The sequence below is a fragment of the Pleurodeles waltl genome, chromosome 4_1, assembly GCF_031143425.1.
Source record: "Pleurodeles waltl isolate 20211129_DDA chromosome 4_1, aPleWal1.hap1.20221129, whole genome shotgun sequence".
NCBI lineage: Eukaryota > Metazoa > Chordata > Amphibia > Caudata > Salamandridae > Pleurodeles > Pleurodeles waltl.
Window position 1 is genome coordinate 170,190,352 of NC_090442.1, and position 19,572 is coordinate 170,209,923.

At 47.3% G+C, this 19,572-nt stretch overlaps 1 long non-coding RNA gene across 2 annotated transcripts in view; it reads left to right on the plus strand.

Moving 5' to 3' along the window:
* The window catches only part of LOC138287515 (uncharacterized), a 394,908-nt gene that overhangs the window by 375,244 nt on the left and 92 nt on the right, over positions 1-19,572 (plus strand). The window lies entirely within an intron of this gene.

Genomic DNA, 19,572 nt, shown 5'->3' on the forward strand with positions numbered 1-19,572 from the left:
GGGGCATATCTCCGTCGACGGCAACCCACCTATCGACGTTGAGCCATCACCGGCGTGCCCATTCGCCGCGAAGGCCTCGCTCCCCTCGACGTCAGGGAAGACGACGTCGAAATCGCCTCAGCGGCGAGAACAAGGACATCTGCCGTCGGCGGCCCACCGCTCGGCGGTCAGGCACACGACGGTGAGCAGGTCGCGGTCCAGGGATCGCCGGTCAACGTTGAGGCACTCAGCGTCGAGACAGGAACAACCGGCGGCGCTCCCTTCGACGTCATTACAGCTGTCGACGTTGACGCAGGTTTTACCTGTCTTGCAGGGAGCAGAGCATCGGCTTCCGCCAGCAGATAAGACCACTCCATCTCCGGTGGACTCCATAAGAAGTGGTTCATCTCGGTCGAGAGCTGCATCGTCGGGGCATGTCTCACCCATCAATTTGTCACCGAGGTGGTTGGAGAGCCTTAATAGACCAACGGCCTCCCCGGACCCGCAGTATTCGAGGATGTACTCTCCTACTGCCTCTCTCCCGAGAACACCATCACCGACGGCGCGGGCAGGACGGGCTTGTTCTACTTCTCACCGGTCGACCATGAGGCCTGGGCGCTCTGCTACAGCATCTCGCAGCAGGTCACACTCCCAGAGACGATCTAGGTCACGGTCAAGACACAGAAGGTCGCCCTCTTGGTCATCGTCATGGTCATCCGTCAGACAATACTCCCCCACCTTAATGGATTCTCCACCAGCTAGGGTTTCACCGGTGGACGACATCACTACCTTTAATGAGGTGCTTATCAGGGGAGCACAGAAGCTAAACATAGAGGTTCCAGAACCGTCAACCTCCTCATCTGTCATTTTTGAGACTCTGCAGCATAGAGCAGTTTCGAAAAAGCTGCTGCCGCTAGTGCCTGGTCTGTTGCAACCAACCATGGACACCTTTTTAGCGCCAGCCACCCTCAAATCAGCTCCTGCTAGGATCTTGAAAAAATATAAAGCGCCTGAACAAGATCCTTCATTTCTCAGGACGGATCCGCCGCCAGACTCGGTCATATTGACCGCAGCCCGAAAAACTAATTCAGTAGCATCATCCTCCACGGTTCCACCGGACAAGGAAAGCAGACATCTAGAGTCTCTGGGGAGGAAAATGTGCGGCACGGCGGCTTCTATGATGAAAGTCTCCAGCGCTTCTGCACTCCTAGGCAGATATGACCGTTCACTGTGGGACTCTCTGAACAGGTTCGTAGACAAATTACCTAGGGAGGACAGGCAGGACTTCCAGGAGATCCTTCAAGAGGGATGTCTGGTCTCCAACCAGGTCATCAGCGCAGCAGCGGATGGGGCAGACTTAGCTGCACATGGATATGCACATGGGGTTTGTGCAAGAAGGTCTTCCTGGTTGAGACTGACTGGATTAAAACAGGAAGCTCAACAGCGTATCCTAAATCTTCCGTTCAACAGGAACTCGCTGTTTGGTACCCATACGGACGAAGAGATGGCGCGCATGAAGACGGAAGTGGACACCATGAGGGCAGTAGGCCTAGAGAGAAAAAAGGACTTCAGGCGAAGGTATAGGCCTTATGGCAGGCGCCCTTTCCAGCAGAGGGTTCAAACCCCTCATTGGTCCCAGAGGCCACAGCAGAGACAAGGACGCCCGCTTGTTCAGTCTCGTAAGGCCACGAGGGAACGAGGGTCAAGTAGACCACAGCAGTCCACACCTAAAGCGCCAGCCAAACAATGAGAACTCGCTTCCCTTAACACTGTGCACCACTCCGGTGGGGGGAAGTATTACAGACTTTATTCACGAGTGGCGTGGCATAACAAAAGACAAATGGGTGCTCAACATTGTCGAGAATGGGTACTCTCTTCTTTTCCGGCAACCTCCACCGCACTTGCCACCAACCAAATGCAATCCGTCTCACGTCAGCCTATTGCGCAAGGAGGCTCACGCCCTTTTACGAAAGAAAGCAATAGAAAAAGTTCCACTCGCGCACAGAGGGAAGGGAGTTTACTCCCGTTATTTTCTGGTAGCGAAAAAAGTCCGAGAGGGTGTTTTCAGACGGATTTGGTGGACGGATCCCTCTCGCCGTGGAGAGTCGTGCAGAAGTGTTTTCCCGCCGAAAGAACTCCAACAAGCCTTGCTAGCTGCAAATCGTGCGGTTAGCGTTTTTGGACGCTGCTGAGGCCCAGGAGGGACCAGGAGGTCGCAAATTGGACCAGCAGAGAGAGGGGACGTCGAGCAAGACAAGGAGCCCTCTCTGAAGCAGGTAGCACCCGGAGAAGTGCCAGAAACAGGCACTACGAGGATGCGTGAAACGGTGCTCACCCGAAGTCGCACACAGGAGTCCCACGTCGCCGGAGACCAACTTAGAAAGTCGTGCAATGCAGGTTAGAGTGCCGTGGACCCAGGCTTGGCTGTGCACAAAGGATTTCCGCCGGAAGTGCACAGGGGCCGGAGTAGCTGCAAAAGTCGCGGTTCCCAGCAATGCAGCCCAGCGAGGTGAGGCAAGGACTTACCTCCACCAAACTTGGACTGAAGAGTCACTGGACTGTGGGGGTCACTTGAACAGAGTCGCTGGATTCGAGGGACTTCGCTCGTTGTGCTGAGAGGAGACCCAAGGGACCGGTAATGCAGCTTTTTGGTGCCTGCGGTTGCAGGGGGAAGATTCCGTCGACCCACGGGAGATTTCTTCGGAGCTTCTGGTGCAGAGAGGAGGCAGACTACCCCCACAGCATGCACAAGCAGGAAAACAGTCGAGAAGGCGGCAGGATCAGCGTTACAGAGTTGCAGTAGTCGTCTTTGCTACTATGTTGCAGGTTTGCAGGCTTCCAGCGCGGTCAGCAGTCGATTCCTTGGCAGAAGGTGAAGAGAGAGATGCAGAGGAACTCGGATGAGCTCTTGCATTCGTTATCTAAAGTTTCCCCAGAGACAGAGACCCTAAATAGCCAGAAAAGAGGGTTTGGCTACCTAGGAGAGAGGATAGGCTACTAACACCTGAAGGAGCCTATCAGAAGGAGTCTCTGACGTCACCTGGTGGCACTGGCCACTCAGAGCAGTCCAGTGTGCCAGCAGCACCTCTGTTTCCAAGATGGCAGAGGTCTGGAGCACACTGGAGGAGCTCTGGACACCTCCCAGGGGAGGTGCAGGTCAGGGGAGTGGTCACTCCCCTTTCCTTTGTCCAGTTTCGCGCCAGAGCAGGGCTAAGGGGTCCCCTGAACCGGTGTAGACTGGCTTATGCAGAATTGGGCACATCTGTGCCCAAGAAAGCATTTCCAGAGGCTGGGGGAGGCTACTCCTCCCCTGCCTTCACACCATTTTCCAAAGGGAGAGGGTGTCACACCCTCTCTCAGAGGAAGTTCTTTGTTCTGCCATCCTGGGCCAGGCCTGGCTGGACCCCAGGAGGGCAGATGCCTGTCTGAGGGGTTGGCAGCAGCAGCAGCTGCAGTGAAACCCCAGGAAGGGCAGTTTGGCAGTACCAGGGTCTGTGCTACAGACCACTGGGATCATGGGATTGTGCCAACTATGCCAGGATGGCATAGAGGGGGCAATTCCATGATCATAGACATGTTACATGGCCATAATCGGAGTTACCATTGTGAAGCTACATATAGGTAGTGACCTATATGTAGTGCACGCGTGTAATGGTGTCCCTGCACTCACAAAGTTCAGGGAATTGGCTCTGAACAATGTGGGGGCACCTTGGCTAGTGCCAGGGTGCCCTCACACTAAGTAACTTTGCACCTAACCGTTACCAGGTAAAGGTTAGACATATAGGTGACTTATAAGTTACTTAAGTGCAGTGTAAAATGGCTGTGAAATAACGTGGACGTTATTTCACTCAGGCTGCAGTGGCAGGCCTGTGTAAGAATTGTCAGAGCTCCCTATGGGTGGCAAAAGAAATGCTGCAGCCCATAGGGATCTCCTGGAACCCCAATACCCTGGGTACCTCAGTACCATATACTAGGGAATTATAAGGGTGTTCCAGTAAGCCAATGTAAATTGGTAAAAATGGTCACTAGCCTGTTAGTGACAATTTTGAAAGAAATGAGAGAGCATAACCACTGAGGTTCTGATTAGCAGAGCCTCAGTGAGACAGTTAGTCACTACACAGGTAACACATTCAGGCACACTTATGAGCACTGGGGCCCTGGGTTACCAGGGTCCCAGTGACACATACAACTAAAACAACATATATACAGTGAAAAATGGGGGTAACATGCCAGGCAAGATGGTACTTTCCTACAGGGCATTTTACAAAAAGTGAAGGCATTTTTCAGTCAGGAAATGATTTCCAGACTCAGACAATGATGTTAGATGTCAAGTAAAGGTGGAAAAAACGCTGTTCTGAAGTATGTTTCTGAGAAAAACTCAGAAAAACTGAGAGCTCAATGTTTATGACTTTGATGAGGATACCCCTGGAAGAGAACTAGGATTTACAGGTAAGTAACTTATCCTTACCTGATGTTAAGGTAATAAATATTCTAACTACCAGTACACGTCAGTGAAGTTGTGTTGTCATTACTTACATCTGAAATGGTTGTGCGTGATGTCAGCACGCATTTGCCTGCCCTCTGCTGCACTGGTCCTGTCTGCTGGCTGTAGGGGGGTTTGGGATGATCATCCTCATCAGAGTCTGAATCAGATATTTCCACAGGTATACCCCTGGACCCCTGGTGGTAGCTATATTGTGCAAGATTGCACATGTGGCCACTATTCTACATGTCGTCTCCGGGCTGTACTGTAGTGCACCTCCACTTTTGTGGATGCACCAGAAGCGACTCTTCAGCAGCCCAAAGGTGCGCTCCACCACATTGCGGGTTGCCCTGTGTGGTGCATTGTATCTCCGTTCTGCTGGTGTTGTAGGATTGAGGTAGGGCGTCATCGTGTAGGTGTGCACTGCCTAGGCACTGTCTCCTGGAAGGAACAGAGGGTATAATGAGTAAGTGAGCCATCTGACGTCACAACGGCATCAATGCGACAGTGAACAGAGGGACAATACCTAGTAGATATCCTTCACCAGACTCCCCAGCTAGCAGTCTTGTGTGAATCCCGCTGTGGAGAAAGATGTATGAATCATGTGTGCTCCCTGGGTACCTGGCCACGAGATCAGTTATGATGTAGGAGGCACTGCATATCACCTGTATATTCGTTGAATGTTGGTATTTACGATTGCGGTACACATACTCTGTGGCCGATGGTGGACAGATTGCAACATGTGCCCATCTATGGCACCTAGGACGTGGCGGAACTGTGCTATCTGGTAGAAATCTATTTTTGTCTGCTGTATTTCTTGTGGTGTGTGGGGGAATCTGATGTACTGGTGTATCCTACTCAGCATGGCGTTGATAAATGCATTGAAAAATCTAGAGAGGGCACTCTGTGATACTCCTCCAGCTGCTGCTATGACCCCTTGATATCTCCGAGGCGAGTAGGTGGAGGAAGCATAATACCTGAACATGGGTGGGTATGCTATTAGTCCTATGTGTTGTGCACCGCAGTATGGATTGTAGCTCAGCTATCAGGTCCAGTATCATGGCTGAGCTCAACATGTACTTCTCATATATCTCCTCCTCAGTCTGGTCAAAAAGGGTAATGCGCTCTCTGAAAATGTGCTCCTGTCTCCTCCTCCCTCTCCTTAAACCTGCCAAGATCCTCATTCTCCTCGCCATGTCGTATTGTGCAGCCTTTGTGGAAAAGAGTCTGAGGCATTCTGGGCCTCTTTATATAGGTTGCACCTGGTTACCACCTGGTTTCACTTAATGTTATTTCGCATGTGCAAAATGCCATTCTGCTAAAAAACGCAATTTGCGATTTTTTGATGCATCGAATTGCGACTTGGTTTTGCGAGTCGCATTTTGCGGCTTGCTATTTCCGACTTGAAATACTGAATCGCTAATTGCGATTCGGTATTTCATGTCGCAAATTGCGAGATGCAAAATGCGACTCGCAAAACCAGGTTGCAATTCTCAAAATCAATATTTTTGCGATTCCTTATTTTTGGTCTGCGAATGCGTTTCATGCATCGCAGACCACGTTTTTGCATTCGCAAACGGCCAGATTTTGCGATTCGCTGTTTGATACATCTGGCCCCAAGCGTCTAAGGGGTTGCCTTTCTTGAAAACTGCGACGATTGTAGATTTACACCAAGAAGGAGGAACCCTAGCCTTACAGGCAAAATTAACAAGGTTGGTCAAGACGGGAACCCACAGCTCTGGGTTTTAATTAAAGAGGTCCACGGGGATACCATCCGAGCCTGGAGCTTTATGTGAAGCGCTAGCAGCGGTTGCCTTAGAAACCTCTTCCACAGGAACACAAACACCCAGTGGCAAAGGGCAGCCAGTTAAACCATCCTCAACAGATGTACTACAGAGCTTGTATGTTGAACTAAAATGATCAACCCAACTTTCAGGGCTGATATGAGAGGTTACCTAATCCAAATGCGCCTCATATTCATAGCCACTACGCGCAGCCTTGCAAAAGGCCGTTGGATCTTTAGACTGACAGGCCAAAATCCATAACTGCCACTTCTCATCCTTCATTTCCATCTTTCTGTGCTTCACAGCCTGGTGGTAGAGTTTCTGGGTTGCCCTAATGGTTTTTTTATCCCGCTGTATATTCTTTAAAGCTTTCTGCAAGTTATCATGAGCAATCCTACAGGTTTTATCAAACTATGGGTTCCTAGCTTTAACATTGCTCTTAATTGGTCCTGACAATAAATGCTTTACACAGACACTCAGTTCTGAAAAACAGCCAAGCACAGCAGCAGGGTCAGGACTTTCCATAAGGTAGCAACTATCCTAGGACATGCACTTCCTGACTCGTTATGAAGTTCAGGTCAGTTGAATCCCAGACTAGCCTGCGCCCTGAATCCTTCTTAAGTAATACATTTTTTTCCCCTCTAACAATCCCCCAGTGTTTAACAGGGATTTTGATTTTGGAGTAAGTGGATTATGATCACTTATTGGGAGAACCTTACCCCCCTTACAGCAGAGAGTAGACTTTGGTAAATAAATACATAATCAATGATCATACTAGCGCCTTTTGGTAAAGGTGGAATAGCTGGAAGATTAATAACACTCTCAAGATCATGTATTGCCAAGATGGAGAATAGCAACCGCCCACTCTGATCTAACCCATGCTCCTACCAATCTGTTGCTAATGAAAATACAAAGGTTTCAGGAGAAATATGAGGCAAGTTACCATTCTTCTAAACTGAAATTAAATGAAGTGCAGGAGTATGTGCTTCTCTCCCCCAGCATATCAATCAGAGAGGCCAGCTCCAAGAGGTTCTGGTTATCTTTCCCTGCAAAGTTGTTGTTATAAAAATTAACCATGATGATCTTAAATGTAGCCCCCCAGATCCCATCAAAAAACTGCATAGATCCTCTTTCTACAGGGATAGGGATATTTTACACCCGATATCTAGGAGGAACCATGCAGCTAATCCTCTCTTTGCACAGCCAGCCGGTAAGAGATTGCAGGGAGATTATAACAATCGTATCCATCAAAAAGCACATTATTCAGGGTCCACATTTCCTGAAAGAAATGTCATATTTAGCAACCAGAGTACACCAATCTTCCATTTGTATTTTGTAGGAAAATGGCTCCTTGTTGCAGTTACCCCCCACACACACTTTTTGCCTGATATTGATGCTGACTTGATTGACAGCGTGCTGGGACCCTGTAAAAAGGCCCCAGCACCAGTGTTCTTTCACTAAAAATGTGCCAATGTTTCCACAATTGGCCCACCCCTGGCACACAGATAAGTCCCTTGTAAAAGGTACCATTGGTACCAAGGGCCCTGTGACCAGGGAAGGCCCCTAAAGGCTGCAGCATGTGTTGTTCCACCCTAAGGGACCCCTCACCTAACACATGCACACTGCCATTGCAGACTGTGTGTGTTGGTGGGGAGAAAAAGGCAAAGTCGACATGGCATCCCCTTCAGGGTGCCATGCACACAAAACACTGCCTGTGGAATAGGTAAGACACCCCTCTAGCAAGCCTTAAAGCCCTATGGCAGGGTGCACTATACCACAGGTGAAGGCATAGCTGCATGAACAATATGCCCCTACAGTGTCTAAGTCCATTCTTAGACATTCTAAGTACAGTGTGGCCATATTAAGTATATGGTCTGGGAGTTTGTCAAAACTAACTCCACTGTTCCGTAATGGCTACACCGAATACTGTGAAGTTTGGTATCAAATTTCACAGAATAATAAACCCACACTGATGCCAGTGTTGGATTTATTTAAAAAAAATGCACACAGAGGGCATCTTAGAGATGCCCCCTGTATTTTACCCAATCCTTCAATGCACGACTGACTGGTCTGTGCCAGCTTGCCGCAGAGACGAGTTTCTAACCATCTGGGGTGAGAGTCTTTGTGCTCTCTGGGGCCAGAAACAAAGCCTGCACTGCACGGATCTTCGTACCGGTCCTTTGTTCATTAACTCTGTTGTAGATTCCTCAGTGCCAGGCAACAACTTTAGGGACATTAGCCAAAATAACAACCAAAGGGCAGGAAGCAGACAGGAGATTAACTACTGTTAAGGGATCGTTATAAGTCTGTGGATCGGGAAAAAAGAGCAAGGAGCAGTTGGAAGATTGGTCACAGATTAGGATTCAGTAGACAATGAGCTGCCAACAGAACATGATTTGGGGTGGGATAAAGAAGCAGGGTAGTCAACCTCTTTAATGGTAGAATCCTTTGCTGAACTACCATATGGAGCTGGCCTCCACTCAATGGCATCTCGCACTCTAACAGGAGGTAAACAGGACTGCCTTTTTTTTGTAGAGAGTCTGCCTCTTTTCATTATTAGTTATTGATGATAGCCCCCCCCTCCCCCAGACCATTGTTAACTACCCTATGCAGGAAGGCCTCGATAGCAGAAAGGCAATTGAGTAGTGGGCGTAGTTTGTTGTCCAGCATACTATTAAGTCATTCACTTAAACCGTCCCATATAACTTGATCCAGGAAGGCAACTAATGGAGCAGGATTTATTGCTGTCCTGCGTAGATCTTACAAGGCACTGCTCAATTTTCCCATTTTTCCTTCTCCTTTTAGCCGGGGGCCCAGAATCTGGCAAAGTCATATTCGGGCCCTCCTCAAGCTCTCCTCTGCCATCAGAAACCCCCTGCTTATTGCCCACAGCAGAAGGAGTCCTCTATTGCACCAGAATAGCCTCAACGCTTGCTTCAGGTGGAAAGCCAAGTGAAGATGTAGGATTAAGGAGCTATGTCCTCCTTAGTAACGGAAAGATGTCTTTTAGCTGGTTGAATTTCTTTGTCAATAACACTCACTGCATGTACTAAAAAGGCATCCATCGTGACCCACAGCTGGGGCTCCACAGAATCAACTTTCCCCTTTCAGCCAAGGAAGGATAGTAAACAAGTCCCAGAACCCTTACCAGCCAAAAGATGGACAAGGGAAGGCACACGGCATCAAACAGAACAGCACAGAGCCATGGCCCAGCCCAGCCTCTTCCAGGTGATGACCGATCAAGACGGGCCAGCTGCAGCAAGCCTGGTGCACTTAAAAGCACTATGACAAGCCTGAGACTTCGCCCACAAGTCTGGTGAAAGCTTGGGGACGAAGTCCCACCCCAACTAAAGCAGAAAGATGCAGGCAGTAATTGTGGACAGGGAACCGAAGTTAAAACAACAACGGTGCTAAAGCAAGCCAGGTTAGCTTAAAAGCTCTATGGCAGGTCCGAGGCTCCACCAACAAGGCTGGTGAAAGCTGGGAGAACGAAGTCCCACCCCAGCAAAGGAGGAAAGATGCAGGCGGTAATGGTGGGCAGGGAACACTGTAAATAACCCGCGCTGCTGCAAGTCCGGTGTACTTAAAAGAGATATGACAGGTCTGAGACTATGCACACAAGTCTGGTGCAAGCAGGGGGACGAAGTCCCACCCCAGCTAAGGTGGAACGATGCAGGCGGTAATGGCCGGCAGGGAACTGCTGTAAATAACCCTGCTCTGAAGCAAGCCGGGTGCTCTTAAAAGCACTATGGCAGGTCTTAGGCTCCGCCTGCAAGTCTGGTACAAGCTCGGGGACGAAGTCCCAGTCCAGCCAAGGTAGAAAGATGCAGGTGGTAACACAAGGCAGGGAACCGTTGTAAACAACCCCCACGCTGCTGCAAGCTTAGTGTGCTTAAAATCGCTATGATAGGTCTGATGCTCCGCCCACAAGTCCGGTGCAATCTGAGGGACGAAGTCTCACCCCATCTAAGGTGGAAAGATGCAGGTGGTAATGGTAGGCAGGGAACCGCTGTAAACAAACATGCACAGCAGCAAGCCAGGTGTGCTTAAAAGCGCTATGACAGGTCTGAGGATCCACCCACAAGTCTGGTGCATGCTGGGGGATGAAGTCCCGCCCCAGCTAAGGCGGAAAGATGCAGGCGATAATGGCAGGCAGGGAACCGCTGTAAGCCAGGTGCGCTTAAAAGTGCTATGATAGGTCTGAGGCGCCACCCGCAATTCTGGTGCAAGTTGGGGGAAGAAGTCCCACGCTAGCTCAGGCGGAACGATGCAGACGTTAATGGCAGGCAAGGAATCTCTGTAAACAACCCCCGAGCTGCGGCAACCCGGGGTGCGTAAAAGCACTGTGACAGATCTGAGGCTCTGCCAACAAGTCTGGTGCAAGCTAGGGGACGAAGTCTCACCCCTGCTAAGGCGGAAAGATGCAGGCGGTAGTGGCGGGCAGGGAACCGCTGTAAATAACCCCACGCTGCGGCAAGCCCTGAGCGCTTAAAAGCATAATGACAGGTTTGAGGCTCTACCCAAAAGTCTGGTTCAAGCAGGGGAATGAAGTCCCGCCCCAGTGAAGGTGGAAAGATGCAGGTGGTAATGGCACGCAGGGACCTGCTGTAAACAACCCCTATGCTGCAGCAAGCCGGGTGCTCTTAAAATCGCTATGACCGGTCTGTGGTGTTCCAGGAACGTCGCTGTAAGCAGCTGGTAGCAGCAAAACAAACGCGCTCCACACACCGGGGAAAACCTCCCCAGGGTATTTATTAGACAAACAATTAAGGAAACAATTAACTAGTCAGGACTCTACCATCGAAGAATACCACTAGAGGGGGAATTAAAGCCATTCCCTTTCACTAATTCTTTGATGGAAGAGCCCACAAAACATAACATTCCTCCTTTACCAAAATAAAAATTTAAATCTTCACAAAATCATATATCATATATCAGACAAATAAACACACAAAACATAAAATCAATTCACTACAAAATCACGAAGCCTGGTAGAACACTGTGGACGAGGGTGTAGATTGTATGAACCATCCCCACGGGTTGATGTAACCGGACCAGCCAGCCCGGATCCAGATGTAATAGGTTCCTCAATCAACTGATCACCTGAGCCATGATCGAACACCATACTACCACCAGGGTTTTGCACATCAGGACACAAACCACCATCAGGAAATGGATCATTGGTCTCAAAACATGGACTTTGCAACACAATATCATCATAATCTTGATTCCCAGAAGAAATGTCAATCGGTACTTGAAAGTCCGAAGCATATACCTTTTTATAGAATGAAATGTTCTGTGTAATTGATTCCGAACCCCGCTTAGCAGTAATCATAGTCCCTCTGACGTCACTCACTATCCAAGGATCCTTCTCGAAAGGCAATACAAACTTACTTCCCCCTTTTCTACATTTCACCAGAACCATATCACCAACACAGATTCAGTTCCTTAGCTCCCCTCTTCTGTGACATCTTATCATTTCTGTCCTTCCTCCGTGACAGTGCCTTCCCCACCTGTTGGTGCAGATCATTACATTCCAAAACATTAGGAATGGTATCCCGCACCGGTCTATTAATACAGATAGTACTCAGCGCTTCTCCAGTAACAATGTGCGGGGTCAAACGATAGTCTCTTAAAAACGAATACACAGCACATTCCACATTCTGGCCTTCAGCAATGGCTATACGCAGTACCTTATTCAAAGTCCTCATAAATCTTTCCACTTCTCCATTTGCTTGAGGCCACCGAGGAGTAGTTTTCCCATGCACAATCCCCCTAGACAATAAATAATCAGCAAAATGGAGGGCCATTATCAGTACGAATCTCCTGCAATAGACCATGAGTGGCCATGATCTTTTCCAGCCGTGGAATAACTTGGGCTGCAGTAACAGAATCAATAATTTCCACCTCTGGATATTTCGAAAAATCATCTATCACAACAAAGGTGTGACGACCATCTGGCAAACTGCCAAAATCAGCACTTGCTCTAAACCAGGGAACAGGAGGAATGGACTCGGTAATGATCGGTGGAGGCCGTTCACCAGGACCAACAGCCTGACACATCATACACTGACGTACCACCCGCTCCACATGATCATCCAGTCCCGGGAACCACACTTTACTTCTCAATCTGGTCTTAGTCTTCACCATGCCTTGATGGGAAGCATGGGCCAGTTCCACAACCAACTGTTGCAATGCCATAGGTATGACAAGCCTATGTCCTCTCAACAAACATCCATCAGGTGACACAGCCAGTTCATGTCGATTTTTATGTAACGAGGACAATATGGTACATGCTGCAGCCGTCCGAAGAGCCAAGTTCCTCAAAAGGGAATGCCACTTTCCGGATGCCACAGCTGATATCACCAACTGCAAGCACTCATCCTCCTTCGTGGCTAATCGAATGTCATCAAGAGACATAGGCAGTGGGCGAGACCGTTCCACAATCAAACGTACATATTCCTCAACATCCTCGGCGTCTGCAACCTCACGAGACGTAGCAGGTCTGGCATGTCGCGACAAATAGTCAGCAGGATTCAAACTACCAGGACGAAATACCACCAGGAAATGATAATCTTGTAATTGCAAAATCCACTTCTCAATACGTGGTGGTGGCTTAGATGAGGATCCATTAAATAACGGAATCAAAGGTTTATGATCAGTATACACAACAAATAGCTGACCATACAAATATAGATGAAAATGTCTACAGCCCCAATGTACGGCAATGGCCTCTTTTTCAATCTGTGAATAGCGTTGCTCAGTCTCCGTTAAAGCTCTACTGCCATATGTCACAGGAGCCCATTCCCCATCCGCCTGCTTTTGAGCCAACACCGTTCCCAACCCTGTAGGGCTAGCATCAACCGACAGTTCCGATTCTTTAGTAGGATCAAAATAAACCAGGGTGGTATATTCAGAGAGTGCCGATCTAGTGGCCTGAAAAGCAGCTTCTTGGTCAGGCCCCCACTCCCAAACAGTGCCAGCTTTAATAAGATCTCTCAAAGGTGCCGTCAAAGCTGTCAAATTTTTTATAAAGCGCCCACAGTAATTCAGCATACCCAAATAACTGCGAACACCAGACACATTGATGGGAGCCAAAGCAGCTTGAATGTGTTTAACTTTATCTGGATCAGGCAACACTCCATCTCCCGAAAACCGATATCCGAAGAAAGCCACTTCTGATTGCAAGAACGAACACTTATCTTTGTGGAGTGTTAAACCATTTTCATGGAGTCTCTGAAATGTGGCCCTCAGTCGTACCATTTGTACTTCTTTACTCTGCGCATGCACCAAACTATCATCACTGACATTGATGACCCCTGTTAGACCAGCAAGCACTCCACAAATAGTGTCCTGAAAAACTTCAGCGGCGCTAGAAATCCCAAAACTTAACCGTTTATAGCGCCTAAGACCAATATGAGTTGAAAATGTGGTAATGTCCCTAGAATCCGGATGCACTAGCAACTGGTGGTATCCTGCCCTTAGATCCATCTTCGAAAACCATTTCGACCCTGACACCTCAGCAACAAGGTCATCCACAGTAGGTGTCAAATGCCGTACACGCTTAATAGCGACATTGGGCAGGCGCATATCAACACAAATCCTCACCTCCCCTGGCTGACGGGGTTTCCTTGCAACTACAATGGGCGACACCCAAGGCGTAGGCCCATTGACCTTCTCAATAATATCAGCGAATTCCAGCTTCTTTAATTCTTCCTCCACCTTGGACCTCAGATGGAATTCAACCCTCCGATGCTTCAAAGCCACAGGTTGAATAGAGTTATCAATATGTAAATGCACCATACGATCCTTCAAACAACCTATGCCTTCAAACAGTGATTGAAACTCAGTTATCAAATTCTCCACAGTCCCCAAATGAACACTGAAGGCAAAGGATATAAGATTAAGTTGTTCTGCAGTCCGGCAGCTTAATATCATGTCCGACCCCATGGTGGTAACAAACACTTTTGCTTGTATCGACTGGTTTTCATGAGACAATAACGTAGTAAACCCCCCTGCCAACGGCATGGTTTTGAAGATCCAAATGCATAAACCTGAGTTGTTGTAGGCCGTAAATGGGGCTAGAAAGAAATACGCTGCAAAACTGAAGTTGCTATAACATTGATGGAAGCACCAGTATCAATTAGTGCATCAACTTTATGACCCGCCAAAAAAACTGAACATCTTGGCACTCGCTTCCTAGGATGCCCACCAGGCTGCAATGCATGTATCATATGAACTGTACCCTCACCATTCTCATCATCATCCATGACAACGACCGGCTGCACCGAATGAACAGCCTTGAATTTCTGTGATCGAGAACGGGACACGGATTTGCAGACTTTAGCAAAATGATTAAGTTTCTGGCAATTGGAACATGTCTTGCCTTGCGCCGGACACACCCCTTGATGAGGGAAAGGACCCCCGCAAGAATAACAGAAACGGGGCAACGTAGGAGTCTTAGGTTTATACTTCTACCTCTCCCCAGGTGCAGTAGTAACAACATTCACCGGCTCCACTTTGACCTCAGTCTGCAATGCCGCTTCCATATGAGCTGCACGTACCTTGGAAGGTCCTTTAGACCGTCCCAACGTGAGGATGTTCACCACTGACTTGCCAGGCACCTGTAGTATATGTTTCCCTTAACTTCACAGAGGTACACCCCTGTATAAACTGCGCACGTACTTCATCCTCCACATCCACCAAAGTACAGGTACGAGCTAAATCCTTAAGCCTAGCATAAAAGGCATCCACTGACTCATGCGGAAATTGCCTCGCTTGTCGAAGAAGAAACCGTTCATAATCGGGATTTGCCAAAGGCTCAAAATGCGTAGTCAGTGCCTGTTTCAATGATAGTATATGGTGGACCCTCCTCCACTACGGATCAGCCCAACATATGAACCACCGCACCCCCAAGATGTAACAACATGGGATGGCATCGATCATTCTCCACAGCCGTTGCAGCAAAATAGGTTTCCAAACGATCTACCCATTCCTTCCACCGGGCAGCGAGGGCAGACGGAGGGCCATCAATAACAAAAGGCTCCAATGCAGGGATAGATGCCATGATGACACCAACCACCAATTGAAAAATCCCAGGCGAAGTGCCAGATCACACTGCCACCCCCCAAACTCCTGAAACACGTCCATGGAGACTTAAAAAATCCAACTTCCAGGATACCAGCAATGGAGGGCAGGACACACCACAAAGGAAAACCCCTCACCGGGCAGGAAAAACGAGCCTCCAACCACACTGAAGCAAAAAGAAATGGGCAAAATCCGTCACACAAGAAGCTTCTCCAGAAAAACGCCAAACGTGGGCCAGGCAGCAGCCTCCAGGCAATGCCAGATGCTGCCCAGGCGGCTTCCAAGTAACGGGAAACACAGCCCACACAGCGGCGGCCCAGGCGGTCTCCAGGCAACACGAGACACAGCCCTCACAGCAGCCCCGGGCAGCGTCAAGCGGTGAACACGGTAGCTCCAGCATCCACACTCCAACACGGCAGCCCTGCGAGGCTACTCCAAGCACGAAGAAAGCGGGAGAGCCACAGGGAAAACACATGACAGGTCCACCAACCCCCTCGTCGCCAATCTGTGGTGTTCCAGGAACGTCGCAGTAAGCAGCTGCTAGCAGGAAAACAAACGCACTCCACCAGGAAATGATTTGTTGCTCCACACACCGGGGAAAACCTCCCCAGGGTATTTATTAGACAAACAATTAAGGAAACAATTAACTATGTCACGGACTCTACCATCGAAGAATACAACTAGAGGGGGAATTAAAGCCATTCCCTTTCACTAATTCTTCGATGGAAGAGCCCACAAAACATAACACGGTCTGAGTCTCCACCCACAGGTTTGGTGCAAGGTGGGGTGGGGGGGGAAAGGTGAATAGATGCAGGAGGTAATGGCGGGCAGGGAACCACTGTAAAAAACTCCCCCATTTGTTTAAATGACTGTGCCTTCTATATTGCTGTTTATACCTTTATTTTATTGGTTGGTTTAGTTTGATTTTTCTTTATCAGTGATGTCCTTTTAAGGTAAATGCCAATTTAGGTTTTATTTTTAATGTGTGACATATAGTTTGATAGTTTGGAATATACATTTATTTGTATCTATATATTTATTATTATTATTAGTTAGGTTGTTTAAATGTTTGTAGTTAATGGTAATATTTTGTGGGGGTTGGACTGTTATCACTTTATTTATATAATTTATTGAGCTGAAATGGTAAATATTTTGTTGATGTAAAGGGCCCGATTCACAAAGGTAAATTTAGACCTGACGTCTACCTTTAGACCTGAAGTCTAACATTTGATCTGAAGCCTAAGACCTGAAGTCTAACTTTAGACCTGAAGTCAAAGTTAGAACTCAAGTCTAACATTAGACCTGAAGACTATAACAAATACTGCAGCTACCTAAAGCACAACTGCTTGAAGTGGTCTAGCCCTTAATCTCCTTTTGAAATATGCTCAATAGAGCAGCCTATATTTATGCAACCTCAGCACACTACAAGATGATGATGAAATGTGAGGAGATCATGTCATTTGATGCATTCAGTTATCATCTAGTAAGGGACAGCTGTTTCTGTATCGTATGTGCAACTGATCATTTATGGTTAGCCTCAAGTTCCTGCACCATATACTTATGTTCTTTTTTTTCTTTCCTTTGTCAACTATGATATGAATATGAGGCAATTAATGCCCTGCACGCCACTGCTTTTGAGTAGTATACACCATATACTTGCTTTATGTTCTTTTTTTTCTTTCCTTTGTCAACTATGATATGAATATGAGGCAATTAATTCCCTGCACACCACTGCTTTTGAGTAGGTCCCAGAAAGTTGTAATCATCATCTCCAGACTGTCATTTTCTTCTGGAAAAGGTTGAATCATCAACTTTTTCCTTTTGCTTAGATTATTGTTTAACCTCCAGTTGCAACTAATGTAGCAGGCTTGGGGTGTCTATAAGAGTGATATGGTTTGGGCCAAACGGACAGAAACACTAATCATAACTTTTTCAGTTCTAGCTAGGATTTGGGACACAGAGTAGTAAGTTTAAGAAGATGGGGATCAAGAAGCGTTATATCATTCAGACCCAGGTCAATCAGCCACTTCATCCCTTCCTTGGACATAGGGCCCACCTAACCCATGCATTACGCTGATCTATCTAGGTTTGTGTTCACTTAACATCATTACAGTCACCCCCTTTCAGGATATGTTTATCCAGTGATACTAAGGGCTTCGAAAGGGCCCCATTGGATATATTTCTCCTGATTATTTTTTGGTGCTTAAATATTGGTGACTGTGAACATGTTGTCATTTAAAGTTATCATCATCACCAAACAAGGGTAGTAAGGGTGAAAGCTGCTGCACATCTATGAAGTAACAATCAGTGTAGTATCAGTGTAGTTAATGAATGTCAATGAAGCTAGAGACTGGTGCCAAGTGGTCAAGTGCCTTACTACCTAGTAGGCACAAACTTGTGTACCAAAGTACACAGTAACATCAAAAACAGTGTGACCACAGCACACAGAAATGTACAGTCCAATCATGTAGTGATGATATGTATCCCTGGTAATACTGTAGAGGATGAGGAGAACAAAACGTGAACATCCCAAGTTGGTAATGAGCAATGTCTTTAATATTAGGCACAGTTTGCCTCAGGATTATGCAGTCTTTAAGGTACATCCAAACCTTGTACCTTGAAGACTGCATAATCCTGAGGCAAACTGTGCCTAATATTAAAGACATTGCTCATTACCAACTTGGGATCTTCACGTTTTGTTCTCCTCATCCTCGACTGTATTACCAGGGATACATATCATCACTTCGTGATTGGACTGTACATTTCTGTGTGCTGTGGTCACAGTTTTTTATCATCAGCACCATAAGTATGCCTGCAATTTTGGCTTTCAATTCTTCAATTCTTCGCCCCCCCCTTTAAATGTACTATGGCAATATATGGTGGCTCACCTTTCCTTCTGGGACTTTAGGTGAAGTTTGATAAGGGGACCAATTCAACTTCAGACGGTCTCCTGAAAAAGGAATATGTCAGATTTGGAATCTTTGAGCATATTTAGTGAAATTAGGCATTTCACTGGGGCATAAAGATCTCCCACATTTAGACCTAGGGCCTGATTTAGATTTTGGCGGTCTTACTCCAGTCTGCTGCGGCAGCGGACCCGAAAAAGACTGTCAAGTTGATGGTGTTCCTCCTGCCAAATTTAGAAGTATTGTGGCGGAGCCGCAGACTGTCATGACGGAGTGTACTCTGTTGCACCAGCTGCATCCCGCAACCGATGTGGCGGGCTCCAACGCTAATGATTAGCACACCGTCACCATTTTGATGGTGGTATCCTTCTGAGACTATTTAGATAACACAGTTGTGCTGGCAGTGTATCACTAGGGGTGCCATGTCATCAGAAACCAGTCAGTATAGTACTATGACTGTGGCTATTGGTTGAATGCTAGCAGCCCCCACCTGTTGTATTTTGGATAAATGTGAACACGTGCAAAACACACTATAAGACACAGCATTTCAGACCATGATATTTTGCCATCACATGCAGCAGACCATTTTCCAGCAGAACTTGCCACACATCAGCCAGGCGTCTTTTCTGTGTTTCTCTCCCTCTGTGTTTTAGGTTAATATTACTTTTTAGAACTATCCTTCATCTTTTTGGGCACTAGTTCTTTTCACAATGAACCACAGTGGCAGGGAAGAAAAAACACAGGTTTTACAGAGAGAGAGTTGTCTGTCATGGTGGATGGCATCATCATTAGAGCAGAGCCACAATTGTTTGGAGTACAAAATACAACCATATCTCAGAAGACGCAAATGTGGTCCAGAATAGTGGACAGAGTGAATGCTATAGCTAACAATCTGCACACACATGAGGAAATTAGGAAAAGATGGAACAACCTGCAGGGGAGAGTGTGTTTCCTGGCCTCCAAGCGTCACCTGGAGGCCAAGAGGACTGGTGGTGGTTCTCTGAGTCCCCTTATAAATCTTTCCCTGGGAGGAGAAGGTTTTGTAGATCCTACATCCTTAATGTTTGACTGGATTCCCAAGTGGAGTAAAGTCTGGTAAGTTGCACTTAGCAATGTCTCAACAATCACAAATGGAGTCCTGCTCTTAAGTTAGATGTTTAGAATCGTTCAACACCCTTAGCAAAACAAAAATATCTTAACCTGACTCCACAAAGTATCTTACTTCATACCAATTACGGGCATCATTGATTGTAGCTCTCTTTTTAACAATGTGTAATATTTTTAGTCAGATTGTGTGTTTTTCCCAATGGTTCATCCCTTTGCATTTGCTCAG